Raw genomic sequence first — 9,538 nt, forward strand, 5'->3', positions numbered from 1 at the left:
CAGTGTTTCGCCCCCCAAAAACGTGACGGTTCCTTTTATTAGGAGTGTGTAAACTTTTTTTTTTTTTTTGGTGTCCACACACACACACACACACGCACGCACACGCACGCACACATCCCAAAATCTGAGCTCCAGAGAGGCTGAGAATCCCAAGTTCCCAGGGCCGAGTGGTCTGCACTCAGCGTCTGTTGTCAATAAATAAATCACAGATGAAGTCAGACTCCTGTATTTGCACAGTGATTAAAACTCACGAGCCGAGCCGCTCAAACGAACCCAAACAAAACAAATGAGTACAAAGGTTTCCCACACATAAGTGTACTTACAAGGTGCACATGTGTGGCTGCGTGGACAAATCTAGTGCTAATTTTAGAGAGCAAAAATACATGCAGGCCTTTTCTTTGAGGTGAGAGACCGTACAACACACATATAGAAGCGATTCCTGTCAAAAAACTTAAAAGTTCTGCTGCAATATCAAAGTGCTTCACATCGCTGGTCACACTCACCCGGTCACACGCCAATGGCAGCCATGTAAAGACACTCAAACCTCCATTGGGAGTCGTTCCTGGTACATTGAGTTGCTCAAGGACACTTTGACTTTGTGGACAAAACAAGATGGGGTATTGAACCTGCAACCCTGTGTTCGGAAAATGTCTCACTCGACTGAGTCACAGCCACCCCACTGAACTCTTTCAAATTAGTTATGACACTCCAACTTGTTATTTGTAGCAGAGAATTTTCACCGATTCCCAGTAAAATAGAGAAACTGAGGCGTCGCGCTTTGAAAAAATAAAAATAAAAAAATTCTACGCTAATCGATCAAATTGCCAAGTAATGAAATCTGGTTTGTATTGATGAACTGCTGTGAAACATCTCCGCAACTTTTAATCGGAGAGTCATCTCCTCAGACAAAACTTTATATGCAGACACGCAGATGTAAATACTGTGTGAACCTTCACGTAAACACTCCGGCGAAGCTCAGACTGCAACACAAAATACACGTTCGAAGCCACGCAAGCCAATCCACATCTTCCCGTCGCCGCTCGAGGCTTCTTCCAACGCGCTCCCACTATCAGAGGGAAAATCAAACATTTTGTTTTGAGCTTCACTAATATCAGCATTTTTACTCCGCCCCTAATGGCATTTTTATTGATCGGCTTCTTAATGGCGGGCCCATATATTTGACGGCACTCATTTAAAGTAGAAGTGAGTAATAGCTGTCTGAGGGAAGGCCGTAAAGCTGCGCGCGCGCGCGCGTGTAAGTGTGTGTGTGTGGGTGTGTGTGTGTGGGTGTGTGTGTGTGTTTTATCGTACTCCGTCATTGGGCTATGGAAGGATGGGGAAAGAGGAGGGAGAGAGAGATTGAGGTGGAGAGAGGGAGAAGAGAGAGTTTTTTAATTTACTGAGCGCGGGAGGGGATAAAGGAGAGGAAGTGCAAACGAGGCAGAGTAAGAGAAAGGGAGACTTTGGGATGTAGGGTGAAGGATAAGCAGTAAAAACTCATTTTCCCTACCTAACAGAATTTGTACCAAAGCATTTCTGCAAGCGCAACCCATTTCACCTACGCACCCCCATACATCACCTCTACGCTTTTGCAAACAAACCTCAAAACCCCCTTTCGGTCCCCTCCTTCATCCCTCAGCCTCTCGCCGTCCCGCCATCCCTCTCAGGTCATCAGCGAGCGAAGCCACAACAAAGGGGGGCCGTTGCCGCGGTGACCTTGGCTGTGACATCATGTGGCGGCAGAAAGAAATGAAGCCATTAGGCCGAGGCAGCACTTGCCCATAAATCAGACTGTTTCCAATAAGCTGCCTTAATGGTCATCCATCACCCCGCCAGCCAGCGCCCTCCGCACCCGACTGCCTGGGGAACGGCCACAGGGACGCACGGGGGGAGGAGGGGCAGTTTGGTGGTGGTGGTGGGAGGGGGGGACGGGACACAGAAGAGAGTGAGAGGAGGAACAGGAGGTAAGGTGAAGAGCGAAGCAGATGAGGTTGCAGGAGATAAGGCGGTGAATGAGAGACTTCTACCTGGGGGAAGGAGATGCACGGCGGCGTGGAAAAGACACGTCGAAAGAGGCAAATGACAGGAAAAGGAGGGGAAACAAAAAAGAGGAGGGGAGGGAGGATCTCTCACTTATTTCCACACACAAAAGACTAGGAAGCTTCAGGAGGAGAGTCTGGAAATCCAGAGCTGGTGGTGGTCTGGAGGAGGAGGAGACTAAAGACAGAGCGCCTCATGAACTCCATGGACGACAACAGAACGAGGAAGTGACGACAAGAAGTGAGAGGGGGTGGTGGATGAAAAACAGAGAGAATGAGAGAGGAGGAGGTGGAGAGGTCATGAAATGAATGAAAATAGAGAGAGAAGCTGGTAAGATTAGAAACTGTCTCTGGGTTCAGTGTTTGAAAGAAACATGTGGTGCGTTAAGGTACCGACCACATGTGGCGGGTTGATCCATCGCCTCGCGATAACCACAGCTGGAGTTACGTTATTTTTTCAACTGACAACAAATATACTTAATTTCGTACCGTAAATGGCCAGCCACAATCACAACAAAATATAATAATTACTTAATGATGATGTTGATGAGAAATCCTTTCCAGGATAATATATGATATCTTCAAATTGTCACAACATCCCCTCCTTCCTGTCTGGGTTTGCCAAATTCAGGTGAAATATTCGCTATCGGGGGTAGAAAATATACAATTGACTTTACCCGTTTAAAAATCGATTGGGTATTGAACAAACAAACTCCAACAGCAACCAAATGAATCACCACATACCAAAATCCATGTGGCGTAACTTTATCAATCCACAGTGTGGATGCTACTTACACCGTCACTATACAACCAAACCGCGGAAGCAGAGACTCTCAGTCAAGTTCAAAGGCTTGAAGTTACACGCCACAACAGTAGTACATTTTTGTTAAATTCTGGGCTTCCCCATTTAAATTAGTTTTGTTTTTTTTACTTTGAATATTGGACCCATTCGGAGGAAAAAAAGACAACAAAGACAGCCCATCCATCATTCTCGCATTAAACTGAATTTCTGAATGAAAAACCTCCTGCATTTATGACATATTTCACATTTGTTTGTCTGTCCAGGTAATTTATGTTTGGCAAACTGACAGAGATATAAAGGTACACCGCCTCAGGCGTCCAGCGTGAGAGTTACAGCTTTATTGAACATTTCAAGGTCCATTTTTTACCTTTCAAGTAACAACGAAGAGGGCAGAAATCTGGGTTCTCAAGTATCTGGATCGCCATTATCTTTTAATTGAACTTTGATTGAAGTCTCTATAGCGCAGTATGCCGACATAGAGATCAAAACAATGGATGTTGAACTGAGATACAGTTTCCGTAACATCCAGCCACACTGTTCACTTCATTTTTTGCACATTTACAAATTATCCATACATCAAACCAATGCCATGTATATTGTCACCGTGTATTCTGGCCTTCAACCAATGCCTCATTATCATCTTCTCCAGTAATGATTGATGATTGCAGGTGCTATTTATCTTCTCCATGAATCTGATTTCTACTGTTCGTTATTTCTTCCCTCTGGGTGGAGTTTTCACCCAAATGACTACGTGCCTTCTTCCACATAGTATTTGTATCATCTCCGCTGAAAACACCCTTTAAATGGGAGCATTTTAAATTGCTGGCGAATATTCGTTTGACATTTGGATGGAAAATTACAGAAGTTAAGACAGGAAACCTATATGGAAACCCACAGAGGGAACAGAAGTGTATCACATGAAAACATCCTTCTGCTGTGGAAACATCCACGTGTGCCAAACCCCAAACCCCGGGTAGCTAACCGAGGGTGCAGGAATTACTCCACACACTCCCAGTAGTCATGTCATCAGGAGCCTGGTGTAACGGACACATTGTGAAGCCCACACCACACCAGCCTCTCGCTGAAAGCTTCAATCTCAGTTACCATGCCTGGAGCCTGCAATTGTGGTGTATTATTCTTCCCTTTTTGTCACTGGTCTGTTGGTTGGTTTTACTTTCTTTCTTTTCTTTTTTTTTTTTTTAAATTTGGTGTCTCTGCTCAATATTTGTTCTTAATTCTGCCTTCTTTTCTTTTCCGTCAACATCTTCTCTTCTATTCCCACCACCTCCTCTCTCTTCCGTGTCTGTGTGTGTGTGTGTGTGTGTGTGTGTGTGTGTGTGTGTGTGTGTGTGTGTGTGTGTGTGTGTGTGTGTGTGTGTGTGTGTGTGTGTGTGTGTGTGTGTGTGTGTGTGTGTGTGTGTGTGTGTGTGTGGACCATTCTGCCCATTTTGGCCAAAATCAACTCACCCTGAAGTCACTTTACAGCCGGCGCTCTTATGAGCCCAGTGAATGGAAGCTGAAAAATGATGTGTGTGGAGCAGCCTGCCTCTTAGGTTTCCTCCAGTACAGCGGCCAAATTGTTTTCACTAGGCAGTGCGAGAGGCATTATCCATCATCTTGAATGAGCTCTGTAATTGGGATTATAAGAGCAAAAGTGCAAAAATTGACTTTGAGAGTGATAGCATTACAAGTGGTCCTTTCAGATGAAATAAGAAGCCGAGTGTGTACTGTATGCAAGTGTTTTGGCACATGTTTGGTTAACACTCTGCAGTGGTGTGTGTGTGTGTGTGTGTGTGTGTGTGTGTGTGTGTGTGTGTGTGTGTGTGTGTGTGTGTGTGTGTGTGTGTGTGTGTGTGTGTGTGTGTGTGTGTGTTCACGTCTGAGCGCTACATTGCTGTATATACATGTATTTATGTCTAGTGTCTGAAATCATATTGATCCGTGTGAGTTATACGACTGTGCACTTATGCCATGTTGACAGAGTGAAGAGAAATAGAAAACCTATTTATCATTGAAACATTAGTACAACATGGCACAAGCCTTCATCACACCAGGAAAATAATAAGAAAAAAATAGATTAAATTCTCAATTTCAGCGTCTTGCACATTTATTAAAAAGGTTCAAGCAAAAAAACTAAAACAAAAATATACATTTTTCTTTAAAAAAGATGCAGCTCCCAGTGATGGTGGCTTGGGTTTTCTGTAGTTATCGCACTTTTATGTAATATTAATATATTGCTAACGCTTCATAGGCAATTCTAAAATATGTGTAGAAAAAAACCTTAAAAGGACTTCAAGACTGTAAAGATTACAGGCCAAATACACAATCACATCTATTGCAAAGCAATGTAAAACTGAGCATAATCACATATATTTCATTATTTTTACTTTAAGAAAAAACAAACCATAAAGGCTTTAGTGTCGTTTAAGAACTGCATATACATTTAAGAGTATATTGCCCTTCAATACACATAGTTACTGACAAAAAAACACTTCTTCTTGTCACTTCTTTTTACAGTGCTCATATTCAAGCATAGTTTTTTTATGTTTTGTATTTTAAATATTCATCTTTTTGAGATGAAAACTAACTGGAAATAGGAGATACTAAAGCAAAATGGCCAAACACAGTTGATGCTGTTCAGAAAAAAAAAGAGATATAATCACCTATTTAAATAGTTATTCCAATTTGTTCGCTATATTCTTGTATTTTCTTTAATTTATAGAAAACATGAATAGATGCACAACTCAAATAAGGTCACTTTCTCAAAACATTCAAGCTGAAATACAGACACTTTCGCTTGCTGACTTCAACAGTGCATCTCCATTTATGGCAATGCACTAAAAATCTCAGTTAAAATAAATGAATGTATAAAAAGAAGTAAGTAGAAGAGGAAAGTAGTGAGTCGCATGAGTGCATGAACACAAGCTTCCCTCTGTGTCTGTTTGCAGTGTGTGTGTACCGAGCACTGAGGCAGACAAACAGCAGCCCACCGGGTCCTATTTTATTCATGGTGGGTAATCCCTGCTCTGCACCTCCTTAATCTGCTGTCATGGAGTGTTTGCCCTCCACACTTCACAGTTTCACCGACTTCCTCGCTGTCTCTTGGGCCGCATGAGGGTCCGGCGCTGACCTCTTCCTCGTCCCGTGTGACAGAGATCTGATGGCTGCTGACTGACACTCTTTAGTGCGGGCGGACAGGATGACACTGATTGCACAGAAGTCTCCGAAGAAGTGGCCAAGAGGACAAAACTTAAAATTCAAGCACCCAAATCCGAGGGTCCAGAATGTTACGAACAATAAGTCCCATATGGGCAAATTTAATGGGCTTCAAAATGTGTTATAAACATAATCCCCTAAAGAATAAAACCAATTTGAAGTCATTTAGACAATCGACACATCTTCGGAACATGGCGTTTGAATTGTCGGACTGAATTATGTTTAAATACATGTTCGTCCCCCTGGTGACGCAGTTTAGACTTTTGAGAGGTTCAAATTTCTTTTTGTCCCAGGAATGACATCTAAATATAAAAACCAGCCATTTTTCTATACTGAATCACTTTACATATAACATATGAGAAAGTATTTGCAGTGCTGCAATCAAAAGCTAGAATATTTGCCAAATCAGCCTGGTTATTTCTGGTAATCATCTAAGCAATTCATTTTAGTCAGAAATTGCACAATAACCTCAAATGAACAAGACTCATGGGAAGAATTAATACGAGAATGCAATCCGTACCAACCGGAAGGAGATTCACAAAAATGTGGCTTTGAAAAAAACCATGAAGGAACAGAAAGTGTTTTAGGTGTGTATTATTTACACATTACTTTTTTCTTTAGTAAACTGCACCATTTTTATTTTTTTTCATTTAAAAATCCTTTTTCACTGTTGTGCTTCTGAACCCCAGCTTTCATGTTTGATCATCATTTTCTCTCTTTCTTCTTTCTCTCTCCGTCACACACCAAAAGGCATAAATACACACACACAAACGCACGCACGCACGCACGGACGCGCGCGTATACGCACACACGCGCACACAGGGGACCTCTGTGGCCCTTCTCAGCTGGTACAGAGCCCCATATGCTCTAACTCCTGTTGTTATTGTTGTTGTTTGGCTCCCTGGCTCATTTGACGTGTGGACCCATGACAGTGTCCAGGACCCCTTCCAAGTCCTGCCTGGTGCCCCTTCTTTGTGTGTATGTGTGTGTGAGCGAGCGAGAGCGAGAGCGAGAGCGAGAGAGGGGGAGAGAGAGAGAGAGAGAGAGAGAGGGGGAGAGAATGCTTGTATGTATAGGCTATATCTGTGCATGGTGAGTCGGTCTACCCGTGGATCCTATAATGTTTGTGTGTGTGTGTGTGTGTGTGTGTGTGTGTGTGTGTGTGTATGTGTGTGTGTGTGTGTGTGTGTGTGTGTGTGTGTGTGTGTGTGTGTGTGTGTGTGTGTGTGTGTGTGTGTGTGTGCAATTTTAGCATTTTGTATTGCAACTTTTCTTTTGCGTTGAAGTCAGAACTGGTTTTGGTTGAGAAGGAATTTGATGGCCAGAGAAAACACTGCGTCTGTGTAAGATATTGATTTAGTATTCTCACAATCTGAGATGACTGTGTTGGACGCCAGTCACACTGCAAAAAAAAAAAAAAAAAAAAAGGAGAGAGATTTAAAGCTATTTTGGTATTAGTTCGGCTGAAAAGGAAGCTGAAACAGCGAATTTACAAACAAACATAATAGGAATCATACCTGAATATGAGATCTTGCTGCTTTGAAGGTTCTGAAACTACTGTGTCAGCTTTCTTTCTAATAGGGTTTAATGGCTCAAACGTGTGCAAACTACATCAGTAGTGTCTTTCAGCATTCTCAAAACTTTGTAGGAATGCACTGTTGCATATAATTTCAGCAATGTTGAATTATTGCATTTTCTCTCTCACGTACACACATACTTTACATTGATTGAAATGATCTATATTTGAAATATTCTATATATTTTCTTGCTTCTTGAGGTCCCATTGTTGCTTGACACACACATGTCTGCATTTGATTCATATATTCATGACTTCATTGTCTGGAGAAGAAATATTGTTAATGTGAGCCACTTGTGTTTCTAGTAGAAACATGTAAAATTTGACTATTTGCACTCGAGATCAATTTAAACAGACAATATCCGGGGAGTTTCCTCCGTGGGAACACATTATAAATTGATATAAATAGACTGGGTGTCAACAAAACATGACCTCACTTGTCATTTGTGCTACTGTTTGGAATAATGCTCCATATAAATACAGAGGGAGGTGGGCCTGGAACTTCTAATATGTGATTTTCGACCATCTGTCCGCAGAGCATGCCGCCCACATCGCCCCTTCCACATTCTGATGCGCTACAAGGCCGCATTATCTCCAATTAGCCCCTCACCACTTGGCAACTGCAAGGAGCAAAACAAGTCTTTATGAATCCTGCTTTGAGCCTCAGCTCGTATTGCCTTTGGAACACGAAGCAACAATCGCAGGACTTTGTGGCCCCTCTTCTCTCCCTTCCCAAATCCTCCTCCTCCACCTCTCAAAGTCTTTGCATTTCACTGCAGCAGAAATGTATTCAGGGAGACATTTATCACAACGCTGCATGTCACCGGAGACTGCACTCGCGGCCATTTTACAGGCCTGGTCTGGGAAAAAACAGTAAAAAGGGAGCTTCACGGTAAGAGAATGACATTTACATGTATATTTACATTTATTCACAGCTGTTGCCGAATGGAAGCAACCCCAAGCGACGGAGAAAGCAGACTGGAAAGGTCACAGTCTAGCGCATGCATTAAGGCTTTATTAGCTTAGCATATTAGCATCACTCATAGTCTGTGGTGTTGCCTTGAGTTTCAGAAATATGCAAATATTCCTATAATAGTGCGTTTTCCACTGTAATATTTACCCGTTTTTATACCAGACATGTACCATTATAACAGGTAAATATATTATCTCTATGCTTTGCAAATTAAGAATTGTGAGAATTGAGAAAACTGTCATTTAGCAGTACACACATCATTTTATTAATTTCTTATTTATTGGTTTTTATATCATTTTATCGAAACATACGGACAAACATTTCACTTAAGTTTCCATTCAATGTATTGACACCTTCACCTGAACTATTATTGTCACCGAGGGGTTAAAATCCTCCCCAGCATTGATTGAAGCTATTTCACCAGCAGATCAGAGAAACACATGAAACAGTATCTTGTCATCCAAGTGAAGCAAATCCGCCAATTCTCAGGCATTCCGAGAGAAACAAATGCAATAACTTTTAACTTTGTGCACTCAAGCCACACACTTTGAAAATGAATCCATCGTTGAATCTCTGCATGACTTATTTCTTTCACAACGACGAGGTTGAGGCCTGAGGCCTCATATATGGGCAACTTTAATCATTATGAGGCCTGAAAAAATTTGATTATTACTACTGGGGGGTCCAATTTGTGAGCTAAATTAATGAAACGGACTGATTGTATGTCTTTAAGTTTAATCTATGTGCATATATTTTCTATTTCCTACCTAGAAATAGTCCGTTTATTTTACAAAAGTGGAGTTATTTCAATTGATAGTAGGTTCATGGGACAGGCACTGCCTGTGGGGCTCCAGTTGTGATCCTGGAAATATGTGTTTGTTGATTGTTTTATTGTTGACTGTTGCTCTCCATACTTGTCTTTTGAATTTTTG

Source organism: Lipophrys pholis (assembly GCF_963383615.2).
Source record: "Lipophrys pholis genome assembly, chromosome: 15".
NCBI lineage: Eukaryota > Metazoa > Chordata > Actinopteri > Blenniiformes > Blenniidae > Lipophrys > Lipophrys pholis.